Here is a 21129-nt window from a genome sequence, read left to right as displayed (position 1 = left end):
GGGAAATCTTAGCAAAATGGCTTAATGGTTATTTTCAACGCAATCGTGTTTTATTTTGGGGGGATTTAACAAGGGATCTCACCTGTGACCCGTGGCTTGACTTTAGATGCGGCGAGTTCGATTACCCTGCAGACAATATTTTTTTCCTCCCGCCAATACAATCCAATGACAACGACCAACGAGTTGTGCGTTCCGAGATGCCTTGCAATTCTCTTTCAACCTCTCATCAACTAGCTGTTTTTGCAGAATGTTAAAAATACGATACTTATTCACTACACATGTTAACTTGGTGTTATTTCCATTATCTTAAGTCATTTATTTGTCAACTGGTTATTACAAAGCAGTATGACATGCAGGCGTTAAAAGCTTGTCAGAAGTGGGATTCGAACCCAAGCCTCCAGGGGAGACTGGGACCTGAAAGGATTCTCTTAATTATTCACTACACATGTTAACTAGGTGTTATTTCCATTATCTTAAGTCATGTATTTGTCAACTGGTGATTACAAAGCAGTATGACATGCAGGCGTTAAAAGCTTGTCAGAAGTGGGATTCGAACCCACACCTCCAGGGGAGAATGCGATCTGAAAGGATTCTCTTAATTATTCACTACACATGTTAACTAGGTGTTATTTCCATTATCTTAAGTCATTTATTTGTCAACTGGTGATTACAAAGCAGTATGACATGCAGGCGTTAAAAGCTTGTCAGAAGTGGGATTCGAACCCAAGCCTCCAGTGGAGACTGGGACCTGAACGCAGCGCCTTAGACCGCTCGGCCATCCTGACTCTGAACAACTGGCTTTGGTGTCGGGATAAAGCGTACTAGGTAAAAGTAGAAATAGGCACGGCCTCCTGAGATCACCACAAAGACCAGTAAATGCACAATACTGACTTGCACTTTCAACATCAAATAGTCATTGGTTTTCATCAATTAAAAACTCCAGTCATTGATTTATCCTCAATATGTCCTTCAATGGAAAAAGCGTAGTAAATGGTCATTGATTGAGCGCTAAAGTGGCCTCAGAATATGGCCATTCTGATATAAATGATAAAATACCTCAGATAAGACCGAAAAAGTGTCTGGAAGTATCAGCAACCATCAGGGTAAGAGTGACAACAGGTCCACATGTCAAAATGGGGGAAATCTTAGCAAAATGGCTTAATGGTTATTTTCAACGCAATCGTGTTTTATTTTGGGGGGATTTAACAAGGGATCTCACCTGTGACCCGTGGCTTGACTTTAGATGCGGCGAGTTCGATTACCCTGCAGACAATATTTTTTTCCTCCCGCCAATACAATCCAATGACAACGACCAACGAGTTGTGCGTTCCGAGAAGCCTTTTATTTGCCTGTTTTTGTGGCCCGCCTGTGAAATTCTTGCAATTCTCTTTCAACCTCTCATCAACTAGCTGTTTTTGCAGAATGTTAAAAATACGATAGTTATTCACTACACATGTTAACTTGGTGTTATTTCCATTATCTTAAGTCATTTATTTGTCAACTGGTTATTACAAAGCAGTATGACATGCAGGCGTTAAAAGCTTGTCAGAAGTGGGATTCGAACCCAAGCCTCCAGGGGAGACTGGGACCTGAAAGGATTCTCTTAATTATTCACTACACATGTTAACTAGGTGTTATTTCCATTATCTTAAGTCATTTATTTGTCAACTGGTGATTACAAAGCAGAATGACATGCAGGCGTTAAAAGCTTGTCAGAAGTGGGATTCGAACCCACGCCTCCAGGGGAGATTGCGACCTGAACGCAGCGCCTTAGACCGCTCGGCCATCCTGACTCTGAACAACTGGCTTTGGTGTCGGGATAAAGCGTACTAGGTAAAAGTAGAAATAGGCACGGCCTCCTGAGATCACCACAAAGACCAGTAAATGCACAATACTGACTTGCACTTTCAACATCAAATAGTCATTGGTTTTTATCAATTAAAAACTCCAGTCATTGATTTATCCTCAATATGTCCTTCAATGGAAAAAGCGTAGTAAATGGTCATTGATTGAGCGCTAAAGTGGCCTCAGAATATGGCCATTCTGATATAAATGATAAAATACCTCAGATAAGACCGAAAAAGTGTCTGGAAGTATCAGCAACCATCAGGGTAAGAGTGACAACAGGTCCACATGTCAAAATGGGGGAAATCTTAGCAAAATGGCTTAATGGTTATTTTCAACGCAATCGTGTTTTATTTTGGGGGGATTTAACAAGGGATCTCACCTGTGACCCGTGGCTTGACTTTAGATGCGGCGAGTTCGATTACCCTGCAGACAATATTTTTTTCCTCCCGCCAATACAATCCAATGACAACGACCAACGAGTTGTGCGTTCCGAGATGCCTTTTATTTGCCTGTTTTTGTGGCCCGCCTGTGAAATTCTTGCAATTCTCTTTCAACCTCTCATCAACTAGCTGTTTTTGCAGAATGTTAAAAATATGATACTTATTCACTACACATGTTAACTTGGTGTTATTTCCATTATCTTAAGTCATTTATTTGTCAACTGGTGATTACAAAGCAGTATGACATGCAGGCGTTAAAAGCTTGTCAGAAGTGGGATTCGAACCCAAGCCTCCAGGGGAGACTGCGACCTGAACGCAGCGCCTTAGACCGCTCGGCCATCCTGACTCTGAACAACTGGCTTTGGTGTCGGGATAAAGCGTACTAGGTAAAAGTAGAAATAGGCACGGCCTCCTGAGATCACCACAAAGACCAGTAAATGCGCAATACTGACTTGCACTTTCAACATCAAATAGTCATTGGTTTTTATCAATTAAAAACTCCAGTCATTGATTTATCCTCAATATGTCCTTCAATGGAAAAAGCGTAGTAAATGGTCATTGATTGAGCGCTAAAGTGGCCTCAGAATATGGCCATTCTGATATAAATGATAAAATACCTCAGATAAGACCGAAAAAGTGTCTGGAAGTATCAGCAACCATCAGGGTAAGAGTGACAACAGGTCCACATGTCAAAATGGGGGAAATCTTAGCAAAATGGCTTAATGGTTATTTTCAACGCAATCGTGTTTTATTTTGGGGGGATTTAACAAGGGATCTCACCTGTGACCCGTGGCTTGACTTTAGATGCGGCGAGTTCGATTACCCTGCAGACAATATTTTTTTCCTCCCGCCAATACAATCCAATGACAACGACAAACGAGTTGTGCGTTCCGAGAAGCCTTTTATTTGCCTGTTTTTGTGGCCCGCCTGTGAAATTCTTGCAATTCTCTTTCAACCTCTCATCAACTAGCTGTTTTTGCAGAATGTTAAAAATACGATACTTATTCACTACACATGTTAACTTGGTGTTATTTCCATTATCTTAAGTCATTTATTTGTCAACTGGTTATTACAAAGCAGTATGACATGCAGGCGTTAAAAGCTTGTCAGAAGTTGGATTTGAACCCAAGCCTCCAGGGGAGACTGGGACCTGAAAGGATTCTCTTAATTATTCACTACACATGTTAACTAGGTGTTATTTCCATTATCTTAAGTCATTTATTTGTCAACTGGTGATTACAAAGCAGTCTGACATGCAGGCGTTAAAAGCTTGTCAGAAGTGGGATTCGAACCCACACCTCAAGGGGAGAATGCGATCTGAAAGGATTCTCTTAATTATTCACTACACATGTTAACTAGGTGTTATTTCCATTATCTTAAGTCATTTATTTGTCAACTGGTGATTACAAAGCAGTATGACATGCAGGCGTTAAAAGCTTGTCAGAAGTGGGATTCCAACCCACGCCTCGAGGGGAGACTGCGACCTGAAAGCAGCGCCTTAGACCGCTCGGCCATCCTGACTCTGAACAACTGGCTTTGGTGTCGGGATAAAGCGTACTAGGTAAAAGTAGAAATAGGCACGGCCTCCTGAGATCACCACAAAGACCAGTAAATGCACAATACTGACTTGCACTTTCAACATCAAATAGTCATTGGTTTTCATCAATTAAAAACTCCAGTCATTGATTTATCCTCAATATGTCCTTCAATGGAAAAAGCGTAGTAAATGGTCATTGATTGAGCGCTAAAGTGGCCTCAGAATATGGCCATTCTGATATAAATGATAAAATACCTCAGATAAGACCGAAAAAGTGTCTGGAAGTATCAGCAACCATCAGGGTAAGAGTGACAACAGGTCCACATGTCAAAATGGGGGAAATCTTAGCAAAATGGCTTAATGGTTATTTTCAACGCAATCGTGTTTTATTTTGGGGGGATTTAACAAGGGATCTCACCTGTGACCCGTGGCTTGACTTTAGATGCGGCGAGTTCGATTACCCTGCAGACAATATTTTTTTCCTCCCGCCAATACAATCCAATGACAACGACCAACGAGTTGTGCGTTCCGAGAGCCTTTATTTGCCTGTTTTTGTGGCCCGCCTGTGAAATTCTTGCAATTCTCTTTCAACCTCTCATCAACTAGCTGTTTTTGCAGAATGTTAAAAATACGATACTTATTCACTACACATGTTAACTTGGTGTTATTTCCATTATCTTAAGTCATTTATTTGTCAACTGGTTATTACAAAGCAGTATGACATGCAGGCGTTAAAAGCTTGTCAGAAGTGGGATTCGAACCCAAGCCTCCAGGGGAGACTGGGACCTGAAAGGATTCTCTTAATTATTCACTACACATGTTAACTAGGTGTTATTTCCATTATCTTAAGTCATTTATTTGTCAACTGGTGATTACAAAGCAGTATGACATGCAGGCGTTAAAAGCTTGTCAGAAGTGGGATTCGAACCCACACCTCCAGGGGAGAATGCGATCTGAAAGGATTCTCTTAATTATTCACTACACATGTTAACTAGGTGTTATTTCCATTATCTTAAGTCATTTATTTGTCAACTGGTGATTACAAAGCAGTATGACATGCAGGCGTTAAAAGCTTGTCAGAAGTGGGATTCGAACCCAAGCCTCCAGTGGAGACTGGGATCTGAACGCAGCGCCTTAGACCGCTCGGCCATCCTGACTCTGAACAACTGGCTTTGGTGTCGGGATAAAGCGTACTAGGTAAAAGTAGAAATAGGCACGGCCTCCTGAGATCACCACAAAGACCAGTAAATGCACAATACTGACTTGCACTTTCAACATCAAATAGTCATTGGTTTTCATCAATTAAAAACTCCAGTCATTGATTTATCCTCAATATGTCCTTCAATGGAAAAAGCGTAGTAAATGGTCATTGATTGAGCGCTAAAGTGGCCTCAGAATATGGCCATTCTGATATAAATGATAAAATACCTCAGATAAGACCGAAAAAGTGTCTGGAAGTATCAGCAACCATCAGGGTAAGAGTGACAACAGGTCCACATGTCAAAATGGGGGAAATCTTAGCAAAATGGCTTAATGGTTATTTTCAACGCAATCGTGTTTTATTTTGGGGGGATTTAACAAGGGATCTCACCTGTGACCCGTGGCTTGACTTTAGATGCGGCGAGTTCGATTACCCTGCAGACAATATTTTTTTCCTCCCGCCAATACAATCCAATGACAACGACCAACGAGTTGTGCGTTCCGAGAAGCCTTTTATTTGCCTGTTTTTGTGGCCCGCCTGTGAAATTCTTGCAATTCTCTTTCAACCTCTCATCAACTAGCTGTTTTTGCAGAATGTTAAAAATACGATAGTTATTCACTACACATGTTAACTTGGTGTTATTTCCATTATCTTAAGTCATTTATTTGTCAACTGGTTATTACGAAGCAGTATGACATGCAGGCGTTAAAAGCTTGTCAGAAGTGGGATTCGAACCCAAGCCTCCAGGGGAGACTGGGACCTGAAAGGATTCTCTTAATTATTCACTACACATGTTAACTAGGTGTTATTTCCATTATCTTAAGTCATTTATTTGTCAACTGGTGATTACAAAGCAGTATGACATGCAGGCGTTAAAAGCTTGTCAGAAGTGGGATTCGAACCCACGCCTCCAGGGGAGACTGCGACCTGAACGCAGCGCCTTAGACCGCTCGGCCATCCTGACTCTGAACAACTGGCTTTGGTGTCGGGATAAAGCGTACTAGGTAAAAGTAGAAATAGGCACGGCCTCCTGAGATCACCACAAAGACCAGTAAATGCACAATACTGACTTGCACTTTCAACATCAAATAGTCATTGGTTTTTATCAATTAAAAACTCCAGTCATTGATTTATCCTCAATATGTCCTTCAATGGAAAAAGCGTAGTAAATGGTCATTGATTGAGCGCTAAAGTGGCCTCAGAATATGGCCATTCTGATATAAATGATAAAATACCTCAGATAAGACCGAAAAAGTGTCTGGAAGTATCAGCAACCATCAGGGTAAGAGTGACAACAGGTCCACATGTCAAAATGGGGGAAATCTTAGCAAAATGGCTTAATGGTTATTTTCAACGCAATCGTGTTTTATTTTGGGGGGATTTAACAAGGGATCTCACCTGTGACCCGTGGCTTGACTTTAGATGCGGCGAGTTCGATTACCCTGCAGACAATATTTTTTTCCTCCCGCCAATACAATCCAATGACAACGACCAACGAGTTGTGCGTTCCGAGATGCCTTTTATTTGCCTGTTTTTGTGGCCCGCCTGTGAAATTCTTGCAATTCTCTTTCAACCTCTCATCAACTAGCTGTTTTTGCAGAATGTTAAAAATACGATAGTTATTCACTACACATGTTAACTTGGTGTTATTTCCATTATCTTAAGTCATTTATTTGTCAACTGGTGATTACAAAGCAGTATGACATGCAGGCGTTAAAAGCTTGTCAGAAGTGGGATTCGAACCCAAGCCTCCAGGGGAGACTGGGACCTGAAAGGATTCTCTTAATTATTCACTACACATGTTAACTAGGTGTTATTTCCATTATCTTAAGTAATTTATTTGTCAACTGGTGATTACAAAGCAGTATGACATGCAGGCGTTAAAAGCTTGTCAGAAGTGGGATTCGAACCCACGGCTCCAGGGGAGACTGCGACCTGAACGCAGCGCCTTAGACCGCTCGGCCATCCTGACTCTGAACAACTGGCTTTGGTGTCGGGATAAAGCGTACTAGGTAAAAGTAGAAATAGGCACGGCCTCCTGAGATCACCACAAAGACCAGTAAATGCACAATACTGACTTGCACTTTCAACATCAAATAGTCATTGGTTTTTATCAATTAAAAACTCCAGTCATTGATTTATCCTCAATATGTCCTTCAATGGAAAAAGCGTAGTAAATGGTCATTGATTGAGCGCTAAAGTGGCCTCAGAATATGGCCATTCTGATATAAATGATAAAATACCTCAGATAAGACCGAAAAAGTGTCTGGAAGTATCAGCAACCATCAGGGTAAGAGTGACAACAGGTCCACATGTCAAAATGGGGGAAATCTTAGCAAAATGGCTTAATGGTTATTTTCAACGCAATCGTGTTTTATTTTGGGGGGATTTAACAAGGGATCTCACCTGTGACCCGTGGCTTGACTTTAGATGCGGCGAGTTCGATTACCCTGCAGACAATATTTTTTTCCTCCCGCCAATACAATCCAATGACAACGACCAACGAGTTGTGCGTTCCGAGAAGCCTTTTATTTGCCTGTTTTTGTGGCCCGCCTGTGAAATTCTTGCAATTCTCTTTCAACCTCTCATCAACTAGCTGTTTTTGCAGAATGTTAAAAATACGATACTTATTCACTACACATGTTAACTTGGTGTTATTTCCATTATCTTAAGTCATTTATTTGTCAACTGGTTATTACAAAGCAGTATGACATGCAGGCGTTAAAAGCTTGTCAGAAGTGGGATTCGAACCCAAGCCTCCAGGGGAGACTGGGACCTGAAAGGATTCTCTTAATTATTCACTACACATGTTAACTAGGTGTTATTTCCATTATCTTAAGTCATTTATTTGTCAACTGGTGATTACAAAGCAGTATGACATGCAGGCGTTAAAAGCTTGTCAGAAGTGGGATTCGAACCCACGCCTCCAGGGGAGACTGCGACCTGAACGCAGCGCCTTAGACCGCTCGGCCATCCTGACTCTGAACAACTGGCTTTGGTGTCGGGATAAAGCGTACTAGGTAAAAGTAGAAATAGGCACGGCCTCCTGAGATCACCACAAAGACCAGTAAATGCACAATACTGACTTGCACTTTCAACATCAAATAGTCATTGGTTTTTATCAATTAAAAACTCCAGTCATTGATTTATCCTCAATATGTCCTTCAATGGAAAAAGCGTAGTAAATGGTCATTGATTGAGCGCTAAAGTGGCCTCAGAATATGGCCATTCTGATATAAATGATAAAATACCTCAGATAAGACCGAAAAAGTGTCTGGAAGTATCAGCAACCATCAGGGTAAGAGTGACAACAGGTCCACATGTCAAAATGGGGGAAATCTTAGCAAAATGGCTTAATGGTTATTTTCAACGCAATCGTGTTTTATTTTGGGGGGATTTAACAAGGGATCTCACCTGTGACCCGTGGCTTGACTTTAGATGCGGCGAGTTCGATTACCCTGCAGACAATATTTTTTTCCTCCCGCCAATACAATCCAATGACAACGACCAACGAGTTGTGCGTTCCGAGATGCCTTGCAATTCTCTTTCAACCTCTCAACAACTAGCTGTTTTTGCAGAATGTTAAAAATACGATACTTATTCACTACACATGTTAACTTGGTGTTATTTCCATTATCTTAAGTCATTTATTTGTCAACTGGTTATTACAAAGCAGTATGACATGCAGGCGTTAAAAGCTTGTCAGAAGTGGGATTCGAACCCAAGCCTCCAGGGGAGACTGGGACCTGAAAGGATTCTCTTAATTATTCACTACACATGTTAACTAGGTGTTATTTCCATTATCTTAAGTCATTTATTTGTCAACTGGTGATTACAAAGCAGTATGACATGCAGGCGTTAAAAGCTTGTCAGAAGTGGGAATCGAACCCACACCTCCAGGGGAGAATGCGATCTGAAAGGATTCTCTTAATTATTCACTACACATGTTAACTAGGTGTTATTTCCATTATCTTAAGTCATTTATTTGTCAACTGGTGATTACAAAGCAGTATGACATGCAGGCGTTAAAAGCTTGTCAGAAGTGGGATTCCAACCCACGCCTCCAGGGGAGATTGCGGCCTGAACGCAGCGCCTTAGACCGCTCGGCCATCCTGACTCTGAACAACTGGCTTTGGTGTCGGGATAAAGCGTACTAGGTAAAAGTAGAAATAGGCACGGCCTCCTGAGATCACCACAAAGACCAGTAAATGCACAATACTGACTTGCACTTTCAACATCAAATAGTCATTGGTTTTCATCAATTAAAAACTCCAGTCATTGATTTATCCTCAATATGTCCTTCAATGGAAAAAGCGTAGTAAATGGTCATTGATTGAGCGCTAAAGTGGCCTCAGAATATGGCCATTCTGATATAAATGATAAAATACCTCAGATAAGACTGAAAAAGTGTCTGGAAGTATCAGCAACCATCAGGGTAAGAGTGACAACAGGTCCACATGTCAAAATGGGGGAAATCTTAGCAAAATGGCTTAATGGTTATTTTCAACGCAATCGTGTTTTATTTTGGGGGGATTTAACAAGGGATCTCACCTGTGACCCGTGGCTTGACTTTAGATGCGGCGAGTTCGATTACCCTGCAGACAATATTTTTTTCCTCCCGCCAATACAATCCAATGACAACGACCAACGAGTTGTGCGTTCCGAGAAGCCTTTTATTTGCCTGTTTTTGTGGCCCGCCTGTGAAATTCTTGCAATTCTCTTTCAACCTCTCATCAACTAGCTGTTTTTGCAGAATGTTAAAAATACGATAGTTATTCACTACACATGTTAACTTGGTGTTATTTCCATTATCTTAAGTCATTTATTTGTCAACTGGTTATTACAAAGCAGTATGACATGCAGGCGTTAAAAGCTTGTCAGAAGTGGGATTCGAACCCAAGCCTCCAGGGGAGACTGGGACCTGAAAGGATTCTCTTAATTATTCACTACACATGTTAACTAGGTGTTATTTCCATTATCTTAAGTCATTTATTTGTCAACTGGTGATTACAAAGCAGTATGACATGCAGGCGTTAAAAGCTTGTCAGAAGTGGGATTCGAACCCACGCCTCCAGGGGAGACTGCGACCTGAACGCAGCGCCTTAGACCGCTCGGCCATCCTGACTCTGAACAACTGGCTTTGGTGTCGGGATAAAGCGTACTAGGTAAAAGTAGAAATAGGCACGGCCTCCTGAGATCACCACAAAGACCAGTAAATGCACAATACTGACTTGCACTTTCAACATCAAATAGTCATTGGTTTTTATCAATTAAAAACTCCAGTCATTGATTTATCCTCAATATGTCCTTCAATGGAAAAAGCGTAGTAAATGGTCATTGATTGAGCGCTAAAGTGGCCTCAGAATATGGCCATTCTGATATAAATGATAAAATACCTCAGATAAGACCGAAAAAGTGTCTGGAAGTATCAGCAACCATCAGGGTAAGAGTGACAACAGGTCCACATGTCAAAATGGGGGAAATCTTAGCAAAATGGCTTAATGGTTATTTTCAACGCAATCGTGTTTTATTTTGGGGGGATTTAACAAGGGATCTCACCTGTGACCCGTGGCTTGACTTTAGATGCGGCGAGTTCGATTACCCTGCAGACAATATTTTTTTCCTCCCGCCAATACAATCCAATGACAACGACCAACGAGTTGTGCGTTCCGAGATGCCTTTTATTTGCCTGTTTTTGTGGCCCGCCTGTGAAATTCTTGCAATTCTCTTTCAACCTCTCATCAACTAGCTGTTTTTGCAGAATGTTAAAAATACGATACTTATTCACTACACATGTTAACTTGGTGTTATTTCCATTATCTTAAGTCATTTATTTGTCAACTGGTGATTACAAAGCAGTATGACATGCAGGCGTTAAAAGCTTGTCAGAAGTGGGATTCGAACCCAAGCCTCCAGGGGAGACTGCGACCTGAACGCAGCGCCTTAGACCGCTCGGCCATCCTGACTCTGAACAACTGGCTTTGGTGTCGGGATAAAGCGTACTAGGTAAAAGTAGAAATAGGCACGGCCTCCTGAGATCACCACAAAGACCAGTAAATGCGCAATACTGACTTGCACTTTCAACATCAAATAGTAATTGGTTTTTATCAATTAAAAACTCCAGTCATTGATTTATCCTCAATATGTCCTTCAATGGAAAAAGCGTAGTAAATGGTCATTGATTGAGCGCTAAAGTGGCCTCAGAATATGGCCATTCTGATATAAATGATAAAATACCTCAGATAAGACCGAAAAAGTGTCTGGAAGTATCAGCAACCATCAGGGTAAGAGTGACAACAGGTCCACATGTCAAAATGGGGGAAATCTTAGCAAAATGGCTTAATGGTTATTTTCAACGCAATCGTGTTTTATTTTGGGGGAATTTAACAAGGGATCTCACCTGTGACCCGTGGCTTGACTTTAGATGCGGCGAGTTCGATTACCCTGCAGACAATATTTTTTTCCTCCCGCCAATACAATCCAATGACAACGACCAACGAGTTGTGCGTTCCGAGAAGCCTTTTATTTGCCTGTTTTTGTGGCCCGCCTGTGAAATTCTTGCAATTCTCTTTCAACCTCTCATCAACTAGCTGTTTTTGCAGAATGTTAAAAATACGATACTTATTCACTACACATGTTAACTTGGTGTTATTTCCATTATCTTAAGTCATTTATTTGTCAACTGGTTATTACAAAGCAGTATGACATGCAGGCGTTAAAAGCTTGTCAGAAGTGGGATTCGAACCCAAGCCTCCAGGGGAGACTGGGACCTGAAAGGATTCTCTTAATTATTCACTACACATGTTAACTAGGTGTTATTTCCATTATCTTAAGTCATTTATTTGTCAACTGGTGATTACAAAGCAGTATGACATGCAGGCGTTAAAAGCTTGTCAGAAGTGGGATTCGAACCCAAGCCTCCAGGGGAGACTGGGACCTGAAAGGATTCTCTTAATTATTCACTACACATGTTAACTAGGTGTTATTTCCATTATCTTAAGTCATTTATTTGTCAACTGGTGATTACAAAGCAGTATGACATGCAGGCGTTAAAAGCTTGTCAGAAGTGGGAATCGAACCACACCTCCAGGGGAGAATGCGATCTGAAAGGATTCTCTTAATTATTCACTACACATGTTAACTAGGTGTTATTTCCATTATCTTAAGTCATTTATTTGTCAACTGGTGATTACAAAGCAGTATGACATGCAGGCGTTAAAAGCTTGTCAGAAGTGGGATTCGAACCCACGCCTCCAGGGGAGACTGCGACCTGAACGCAGCGCCTTAGACCGCTCGGCCATCCTGACTCTGAACAACTGGCTTTGGTTTCGGGATAAAGCGTACTAGGTAAAAGTAGAAATAGGCACGGCCTCCTGAGATCACCACAAAGACCAGTAAATGCACAATACTGACTTGCACTTTCAACATCAAATAGTCATTGGTTCTTATCAATTAAAAACTCCAGTCATTGATTTATCCTCAATATGTCCTTCAATGGAAAAAGCGTAGTAAATGGTCATTGATTGAGCGCTAAAGTGGCCTCAGAATATGGCCATTCTGATATAAATGATAAAATACCTCAGATAAGACTGAAAAAGTGTCTGGAAGTATCAGCAACCATCAGGGTAAGAGTGACAACAGGTCCACATGTCAAAATGGGGGAAATCTTAGCAAAATGGCTTAATGGTTATTTTCAACGCAGTCGTGTTTTATTTTGGGGGGATTTAACAAGGGATCTCACCTGTGACCCGTGGCTTGACTTTAGATGCGGCGAGTTCGATTACCCTGCAGACAATATTTTTTTCCTCCCGCCAATACAATCCAATGACAACGACCAACGAGTTGTGCGTTCCGAGATGCCTTGCAATTCTCTTTCAACCTCTCAACAACTAGCTGTTTTTGCAGAATGTTAAAAATACGATACTTATTCACTACACATGTTAACTTGGTGTTATTTCCATTATCTTAAGTCATTTATTTGTCAACTGGTTATTACAAAGCAGTATGACATGCAGGCGTTAAAAGCTTGTCAGAAGTGGGATTCGAACCCAAGCCTCCAGGGGAGACTGGGACCTGAAAGGATTCTCTTAATTATTCACTACACATGTTAACTAGGTGTTATTTCCATTATCTTAAGTCATTTATTTGTCAACTGGTGATTACAAAGCAGTATGACATGCAGGCGTTAAAAGCTTGTCAGAAGTGGGAATCGAACCCACACCTCCAGGGGAGAATGCGATCTGAAAGGATTCTCTTAATTATTCACTACACATGTTAACTAGGTGTTATTTCCATTATCTTAAGTCATTTATTTGTCAACTGGTGATTACAAAGCAGTATGACATGCAGGCGTTAAAAGCTTGTCAGAAGTGGGATTCCAACCCACGCCTCCAGGGGAGATTGCGGCCTGAACGCAGCGCCTTAGACCGCTCGGCCATCCTGACTCTGAACAACTGGCTTTGGTGTCGGGATAAAGCGTACTAGGTAAAAGTAGAAATAGGCACGGCCTCCTGAGATCACCACAAAGACCAGTAAATGCACAATACTGACTTGCACTTTCAACATCAAATAGTCATTGGTTTTCATCAATTAAAAACTCCAGTCATTGATTTATCCTCAATATGTCCTTCAATGGAAAAAGCGTAGTAAATGGTCATTGATTGAGTGCTAAAGTGGCCTCAGAATATGGCCATTCTGATATAAATGATAAAATACCTCAGATAAGACTGAAAAAGTGTCTGGAAGTATCAGCAACCATCAGGGTAAGAGTGACAACAGGTCCACATGTCAAAATGGGGGAAATCTTAGCAAAATGGCTTAATGGTTATTTTCAACGCAATCGTGTTTTATTTTGGGGGGATTTAACAAGGGATCTCACCTGTGACCCGTGGCTTGACTTTAGATGCGGCGAGTTCGATTACCCTGCAGACAATATTTTTTTCCTCCCGCCAATACAATCCAATGACAACGACCAACGAGTTGTGCGTTCCGAGATGCCTTTTATTTGCCTGTTTTTGTGGCCCGCCTGTGAAATTCTTGCAATTCTCTTTCAACCTCTCATCAACTAGCTGTTTTTGCAGAATGTTAAAAATACGATACTTATTCACTACACATGTTAACTTGGTGTTATTTCCATTATCTTAAGTCATTTATTTGTCAACTGGTTATTACAAAGCAGTATGACATGCAGGAGTTAAAAGCTTGTCAGAAGTGGGATTCGAACCCAAGCCTCCAGGGGAGACTGGGACCTGAAAGGATTCTCTTAATTATTCAATACACATGTTAACTAGATGTTATTTCCATTATCTTAAGTCATTTATTTGTCAACTGGTGATTACAAAGCAGTATGACATGCAGGCGTTAAAAGCTTGTCAGAAGTGGGATTCGAACCCACGCCTCCAGGGGAGACTGCGACCTGAACGCAGCGCCTTAGACCGCTCGGCCATCCTGACTCTGAACAACTGGCTTTGGTGTCGGGATAAAGCGTACTAGGTAAAAGTAGAAATAGGCACGGCCTCCTGAGATCACCACAAAGACCAGTAAATGCACAATACTGACTTGCACTTTCAACATCAAATAGTCATTGGTTTTCATCAATTAAAAACTCCAGTCATTGATTTATCCTCAATATGTCCTTCAATGGAAAAAGCGTAGTAAATGGTCATTGATTGAGCGCTAAAGTGGCCTCAGAATATGGCCATTCTGATATAAATGATAAAATACCTCAGATAAGACCGAAAAAGTGTCTGGAAGTATCAGCAACCATCAGGGTAAGAGTGACAACAGGTCCACATGTCAAAATGGGGGAAATCTTAGCAAAATGGCTTAATGGTTATTTTCAACGCAATCGTGTTTTATTTTGGGGGGATTTAACAAGGGATCTCACCTGTGACCCGTGGCTTGACTTTAGATGCGGCGAGTTCGATTACCCTGCAGACAATATTTTTTTCCTCCCGCCAATACAATCCAATGACAACGACCAACGAGTTGTGCGTTCCGAGATGCCTTGCAATTCTCTTTCAACCTCTCAACAACTAGCTGTTTTTGCAGAATGTTAAAAATACGATACTTATTCACTACACATGTTAACTTGGTGTTATTTCCATTATCTTAAGTCATTTATTTGTCAACTGGTTATTACAAAGCAGTATGACATGCAGGCGTTAAAAGCTTGTCAGAAGTGGGATTCGAACCCAAGCCTCCAGGGGAGACTGGGACCTGAAAGGATTCTCTTAATTATTCACTACACATGTTAACTAGGTGTTATTTCCATTATCTTAAGTCATTTATTTGTCAACTGGTGATTACAAAGCAGTATGACATGCAGGCGTTAAAAGCTTGTCAGAAGTGGGAATCGAACCCACACCTCCAGGGGAGAATGCGATCTGAAAGGATTCTCTTAATTATTCACTACACATGTTAACTAGGTGTTATTTCCATTATCTTAAGTCATTTATTTGTCAACTGGTGATTACAAAGCAGTATGACATGCAGGCGTTAAAAGCTTGTCAGAAGTGGGACTCCAACCCACGCCTCCAGGGGAGATTGCGGCCTGAACGCAGCGCCTTAGACCGCTCGGCCATCCTGACTCTGAACAACTGGCTTTGGTGTCGGGATAAAGCGTACTAGGTAAAAGTAGAAATAGGCACGGCCTCCTGAGATCACCACAAAGACCAGTAAATGCACAATACTGACTTGCACTTTCAACATCAAATAGTCATTGGTTTTCATCAATTAAAAACTCCAGTCATTGATTTATCCTCAATATGTCCTTCAATGGAAAAAGCGTAGTAAATGGTCATTGATTGAGCGCTAAAGTGGCCTCAGAATATGGCCATTCTGATATAAATGATAAAATACCTCAGATAAGACTGAAAAAGTGTCTGGAAGTATCAGCAACCATCAGGGTAAGAGTGACAACAGGTCCACATGTCAAAATGGGGGAAATCTTAGCAAAATGGCTTAATGGTTATTTTCAACGCAATCGTGTTTTATTTTGGGGGGATTTAACAAGGGATCTCACCTGTGACCCGTGGCTTGACTTTAGATGCGGCGAGTTCGATTACCCTGCAGACAATATTTTTTTCCTCCCGCCAATACAATCCAATGACAACGACCAACGAGTTGTGCGTTCCGAGATGCCTTTTATTTGCCTGTTTTTGTGGCCCGCCTGTGAAATTCTTGCAATTCTCTTTCAACCTGTCATCAACTAGCTGTTTTTGCAGAATGTTAAAAATACGATACTTATTCACTACACATGTTAACTTGGTGTTATTTCCATTATCTTAAGTCATTTATTTGTCAACTGGTTATTACAAAGCAGTATGACATGCAGGAGTTAAAAGCTTGTCAGAAGTGGGATTCGAACCCAAGCCTCCAGGGGAGACTGGGACCTGAAAGGATTCTCTTAATTATTCAATACACATGTTAACTAGATGTTATTTCCATTATCTTAAGTCATTTATTTGTCAACTGGTGATTACAAAGCAGTATGACATGCAGGCGTTAAAAGCTTGTCAGAAGTGGGATTCGAACCCACGCCTCCAGGGGAGACTGCGACCTGAACGCAGCGCCTTAGACCGCTCGGCCATCCTGACTCTGAACAACTGGCTTTGGTGTCGGGATAAAGCGTACTAGGTAAAAGTAGAAATAGGCACGGCCTCCTGAGATCACCACAAAGACCAGTAAATGCACAATACTGACTTGCACTTTCAACATCAAATAGTCATTGGTTTTCATCAATTAAAAACTCCAGTCATTGATTTATCCTCAATATGTCCTTCAATGGAAAAAGCGTAGTAAATGGTCATTGATTCAGCGCTAAAGTGGCCTCAGAATATGGCCATTCTGATATAAATGATAAAATACCTCAGATAAGACCGAAAAAGTGTCTGGAAGTATCAGCAACCATCAGGGTAAGAGTGACAACAGGTCCACATGTCAAAATGGGGGAAATCTTAGCAAAATGGCTTAATGGTTATTTTCAACGCAATCGTGTTTTATTTTGGGGGGATTTAACAAGGGATCTCACCTGTGACCCGTGGCTTGACTTTAGATGCGGCGAGTTCGATTACCCTGCAGACAATATTTTTTTCCTCCCGCCAATACAATCCAATGACAACGACCAACGAGTTGTGCGTTCCGAGATGCCTTGCAATTCTCTTTCAACCTCTCAACAACTAGCTGTTTTTGCAGAATGTTAAAAATACGATACTTATTCACTACACATGTTAACTTGGTGTTATTTCCATTATCTTAAGTCATTTATTTGTCAACTGGTTATTACAAAGCAGTATGACATGCAGGCGTTAAAAGCTTGTCAGAAGTGGGATTCGAACCCAAGCCTCCAGGGGAGACTGGGACCTGAAAGGATTCTCTTAATTATTCACTACACATGTTAACTAGGTGTTATTTCCATTATCTTAAGTCATTTATTTGTCAACTGGTGATTACAAAGCAGTATGACATGCAGGCGTTAAAAGCTTGTCAGAAGTGGGAATCGAACCCACACCTCCAGGGGAGAATGCGATCTGAAAGGATTCTCTTAATTATTCACTACACATGTTAACTAGGTGTTATTTCCATTATCTTAAGTCATTTATTTGTCAACTGGTGATTACAAAGCAGTATGACATGCAGGCGTTAAAAGCTTGTCAGAAGTGGGATTCCAACCCACGCCTCCAGGGGAGACTGCGGCCTGAACGCAGCGCCTTAGACCGCTCGGCCATCCTGACTCTGAACAACTGGCTTTGGTGTCGGGATAAAGCGTACTAGGTAAAAGTAGAAATAGGCACGGCCTCCTGAGATCACCACAAAGACCAGTAAATGCACAATACTGACTTGCACTTTCAACATCAAATAGTCATTGGTTTTCATCAATTAAAAACTCCAGTCATTGATTTATCCTCAATATGTCCTTCAATGGAAAAAGCGTAGTAAATGGTCATTGATTGAGCGCTAAAGTGGCCTCAGAATATGGCCATTCTGATATAAATGATAAAATACCTCAGATAAGACTGAAAAAGTGTCTGGAAGTATCAGCAACCATCAGGGTAAGAGTGACAACAGGTCCACATGTCAAAATGGGGGAAATCTTAGCAAAATGGCTTAATGGTTATTTTCAACGCAATCGTGTTTTATTTTGGGGGGATTTAACAAGGGATCTCACCTGTGACCCGTGGCTTGACTTTAGATGCGGCGAGTTCGATTACCCTGCAGACAATATTTTTTTCCTCCCGCCAATACAATCCAATGACAACGACCAACGAGTTGTGCGTTCCGAGATGCCTTGCAATTCTCTTTCAACCTCTCAACAACTAGCTGTTTTTGCAGAATGTTAAAAATACGATACTTATTCACTACACATGTTAACTTGGTGTTATTTCCATTATCTTAAGTCATTTATTTGTCAACTGGTTATTACAAAGCAGTATGACATGCAGGCGTTAAAAGCTTGTCAGAAGTGGGATTCGAACCCAAGCCTCCAGGGGAGACTGGGACCTGAAAGGATTCTCTTAATTATTCACTACACATGTTAACTAGGTGTTATTTCCATTATCTTAAGTCATTTATTTGTCAACTGGTGATTACAAAGCAGTATGACATGCAGGCGTTAAAAGCTTGTCAGAAGTGGGAATCGAACCCACACCTCCAGGGGAGAATGCGATCTGAAAGGATTCTCTTAATTATTCACTACACATGTTAACTAGGTGTTATTTCCATTATCTTAAGTCATTTATTTGTCAACTGGTGATTACAAAGCAGTATGACATGCAGGCGTTAAAAGCTTGTCAGAAGTGGGATTCCAACCCACGCCTCCAGGGGAGATTGCGGCCTGAACGCAGCGCCTTAGACCGCTCGGCCATCCTGACTCTGAACAACTGGCTTTGGTGTCGGGATAAAGCGTACTAGGTAAAAGTAGAAATAGGCACGGCCTCCTGAGATCACCACAAAGACCAGTAAATGCACAATACTGACTTGCACTTTCAACATCAAATAGTCATTGGTTTTCATCAATTAAAAACTCCAGTCATTGATTTATCCTCAATATGTCCTTCAATGGAAAAAGCGTAGTAAATGGTCATTGATTGAGCGCTAAAGTGGCCTCAGAATATGGCCATTCTGATATAAATGATAAAATACCTCAGATAAGACTGAAAAAGTGTCTGGAAGTATCAGCAACCATCAGGGTAAGAGTGACAACAGGTCCACATGTCAAAATGGGGGAAATCTTAGCAAAATGGCTTAATGGTTATTTTCAACGCAATCGTGTTTTATTTTGGGGGGATTTAACAAGGGATCTCACCTGTGACCCGTGGCTTGACTTTAGATGCGGCGAGTTCGATTACCCTGCAGACAATATTTTTTTCCTCCCGCCAATACAATCCAATGACAACGACCAACGAGTTGTGCGTTCCGAGATGCCTTGCAATTCTCTTTCAACCTCTCAACAACTAGCTGTTTTTGCAGAATGTTAAAAATACGATACTTATTCACTACACATGTTAACTTGGTGTTATTTCCATTATCTTAAGTCATTTATTTGTCAACTGGTTATTACAAAGCAGTATGACATGCAGGAGTTAAAAGCTTGTCAGAAGTGGGATTCGAACCCAAGCCTCCAGGGGAGACTGGGACCTGAAAGGATTCTCTTAATTATTCAATACACATGTTAACTAGATGTTATTTCCATTATCTTAAGTCATTTATTTGTCAACTGGTGATTACAAAGCAGTATGACATGCAGGCGTTAAAAGCTTGTCAGAAGTGGGATTCGAACCCACGCCTCCAGGGGAGACTGCGACCTGAACGCAGCGCCTTAGACCGCTCGGCCATCCTGACTCTGAACAACTGGCTTTGGTGTCGGGATAAAGCGTACTAGGTAAAAGTAGAAATAGGCACGGCCTCCTGAGATCACCACAAAGACCAGTAAATGCACAATACTGACTTGCACTTTCAACATCAAATAGTCATTGGTTTTCATCAATTAAAAACTCCAGTCATTGATTTATCCTCAATATGTCCTTCAATGGAAAAAGCGTAGTAAATGGTCATTGATTGAGCGCTAAAGTGGCCTCAGAATATGGCCATTCTGATATAAATGATAAAATACCTCAGATAAGACCGAAAAAGTGTCTGGAAGTATCAGCAACCATCAGGGTAAGAGTGACAACAGGTCCACATGTCAAAATGGGGGAAATCTTAGCAAAATGGCTTAATGGTTATTTTCAACGCAATCGTGTTTTATTTTGGGGGGATTTAACAAGGGATCTCACCTGTGACCCGTGGCTTGACTTTAGATGCGGCGAGTTCGATTACCCTGCAGACAATATTTTTTTCCTCCCGCCAATACAATCCAATGACAACGACCAACGAGTTGTGCGTTCCGAGATGCCTTGCAATTCTCTTTCAACCTCTCAACAACTAGCTGTTTTTGCAGAATGTTAAAAATACGATACTTATTCACTACACATGTTAACTTGGTGTTATTTCCATTATCTTAAGTCATTTATTTGTCAACTGGTTATTACAAAGCAGTATGACATGCAGGCGTTAAAAGCTTGTCAGAAGTGGGATTCGAACCCAAGCCTCCAGGGGAGACTGGGACCTGAAAGGATTCTCTTAATTATTCACTACACATGTTAACTAGGTGTTATTTCCATTATCTTAAGTCATTTATTTGTCAACTGGTGATTACAAAGCAGTATGACATGCAGGCGTTAAAAGCTTGTCAGAAGTGGGAATCGAACCCACACCTCCAGGGGAGAATGCGATCTGAAAGGATTCTCTTAATTATTCACTACACATGTTAACTAGGTGTTATTTCCATTATCTTAAGTCATTTATTTGTCAACTGGTGATTACAAAGCAGTATGACATGCAGGCGTTAAAAGCTTGTCAGAAGTGGGATTCCAACCCACGCCTCCAGGGGAGACTGCGGCCTGAACGCAGCGCCTTAGACCGCTCGGCCATCCTGACTCTGAACAACTGGCTTTGGTGTCGGGATAAAGCGTACTAGGTAAAAGTAGAAATAGGCACGGCCTCCTGAGATCACCACAAAGACCAGTAAATGCACAATACTGACTTGCACTTTCAACATCAAA

At 41.3% G+C, this 21129-nt stretch overlaps 19 non-coding genes across 19 annotated transcripts; all 19 read right to left on the bottom strand.

Moving 5' to 3' along the window:
• Nucleotides 1–702: 702 nt before the first annotated feature.
• Nucleotides 703–785, bottom strand: trnal-cag (transfer RNA leucine (anticodon CAG)). The gene has a single exon. It is a non-coding gene; the product is annotated as a tRNA-Leu (tRNA).
• Nucleotides 786–1710: 925 nt separating this feature from the next.
• On the bottom strand, nucleotides 1711–1793 carry trnal-cag (transfer RNA leucine (anticodon CAG)). The gene has a single exon. It is a non-coding gene; the product is annotated as a tRNA-Leu (tRNA).
• A 758-nt stretch (nucleotides 1794–2551) lies between these two features.
• trnal-cag (transfer RNA leucine (anticodon CAG)) lies at nucleotides 2552–2634 on the bottom strand. The gene has a single exon. It is a non-coding gene; the product is annotated as a tRNA-Leu (tRNA).
• A 2265-nt stretch (nucleotides 2635–4899) lies between these two features.
• On the bottom strand, nucleotides 4900–4982 carry trnal-cag (transfer RNA leucine (anticodon CAG)). The gene has a single exon. It is a non-coding gene; the product is annotated as a tRNA-Leu (tRNA).
• A 925-nt stretch (nucleotides 4983–5907) lies between these two features.
• On the bottom strand, nucleotides 5908–5990 carry trnal-cag (transfer RNA leucine (anticodon CAG)). The gene has a single exon. It is a non-coding gene; the product is annotated as a tRNA-Leu (tRNA).
• A 925-nt stretch (nucleotides 5991–6915) lies between these two features.
• trnal-cag (transfer RNA leucine (anticodon CAG)) lies at nucleotides 6916–6998 on the bottom strand. Its single transcript has one exon. It is a non-coding gene; the product is annotated as a tRNA-Leu (tRNA).
• A 925-nt stretch (nucleotides 6999–7923) lies between these two features.
• On the bottom strand, nucleotides 7924–8006 carry trnal-cag (transfer RNA leucine (anticodon CAG)). Its single transcript has one exon. It is a non-coding gene; the product is annotated as a tRNA-Leu (tRNA).
• Nucleotides 8007–9060: 1054 nt separating this feature from the next.
• Nucleotides 9061–9143, bottom strand: trnal-cag (transfer RNA leucine (anticodon CAG)). The gene has a single exon. It is a non-coding gene; the product is annotated as a tRNA-Leu (tRNA).
• Nucleotides 9144–10068: 925 nt separating this feature from the next.
• trnal-cag (transfer RNA leucine (anticodon CAG)) lies at nucleotides 10069–10151 on the bottom strand. Its single transcript has one exon. It is a non-coding gene; the product is annotated as a tRNA-Leu (tRNA).
• A 758-nt stretch (nucleotides 10152–10909) lies between these two features.
• trnal-cag (transfer RNA leucine (anticodon CAG)) lies at nucleotides 10910–10992 on the bottom strand. Its single transcript has one exon. It is a non-coding gene; the product is annotated as a tRNA-Leu (tRNA).
• Nucleotides 10993–12250: 1258 nt separating this feature from the next.
• trnal-cag (transfer RNA leucine (anticodon CAG)) lies at nucleotides 12251–12333 on the bottom strand. The gene has a single exon. It is a non-coding gene; the product is annotated as a tRNA-Leu (tRNA).
• A 1054-nt stretch (nucleotides 12334–13387) lies between these two features.
• trnal-cag (transfer RNA leucine (anticodon CAG)) lies at nucleotides 13388–13470 on the bottom strand. The gene has a single exon. It is a non-coding gene; the product is annotated as a tRNA-Leu (tRNA).
• Nucleotides 13471–14395: 925 nt separating this feature from the next.
• Nucleotides 14396–14478, bottom strand: trnal-cag (transfer RNA leucine (anticodon CAG)). Its single transcript has one exon. It is a non-coding gene; the product is annotated as a tRNA-Leu (tRNA).
• Nucleotides 14479–15532: 1054 nt separating this feature from the next.
• On the bottom strand, nucleotides 15533–15615 carry trnal-cag (transfer RNA leucine (anticodon CAG)). The gene has a single exon. It is a non-coding gene; the product is annotated as a tRNA-Leu (tRNA).
• Nucleotides 15616–16540: 925 nt separating this feature from the next.
• Nucleotides 16541–16623, bottom strand: trnal-cag (transfer RNA leucine (anticodon CAG)). Its single transcript has one exon. It is a non-coding gene; the product is annotated as a tRNA-Leu (tRNA).
• A 1054-nt stretch (nucleotides 16624–17677) lies between these two features.
• trnal-cag (transfer RNA leucine (anticodon CAG)) lies at nucleotides 17678–17760 on the bottom strand. The gene has a single exon. It is a non-coding gene; the product is annotated as a tRNA-Leu (tRNA).
• A 1054-nt stretch (nucleotides 17761–18814) lies between these two features.
• On the bottom strand, nucleotides 18815–18897 carry trnal-cag (transfer RNA leucine (anticodon CAG)). The gene has a single exon. It is a non-coding gene; the product is annotated as a tRNA-Leu (tRNA).
• An 887-nt stretch (nucleotides 18898–19784) lies between these two features.
• Nucleotides 19785–19867, bottom strand: trnal-cag (transfer RNA leucine (anticodon CAG)). The gene has a single exon. It is a non-coding gene; the product is annotated as a tRNA-Leu (tRNA).
• Nucleotides 19868–20921: 1054 nt separating this feature from the next.
• On the bottom strand, nucleotides 20922–21004 carry trnal-cag (transfer RNA leucine (anticodon CAG)). The gene has a single exon. It is a non-coding gene; the product is annotated as a tRNA-Leu (tRNA).
• Between the last annotated feature and the right edge of the window lie 125 nt (nucleotides 21005–21129).

Source organism: Salmo salar, chromosome 16 (genome assembly GCF_965601325.2).
Source record: "Salmo salar chromosome 16, fSalSal1, whole genome shotgun sequence".
In the NCBI taxonomy this organism is placed as follows: domain Eukaryota; kingdom Metazoa; phylum Chordata; class Actinopteri; order Salmoniformes; family Salmonidae; genus Salmo; species Salmo salar.
This window is presented reverse-complemented; position numbering and strand designations above follow the sequence as displayed.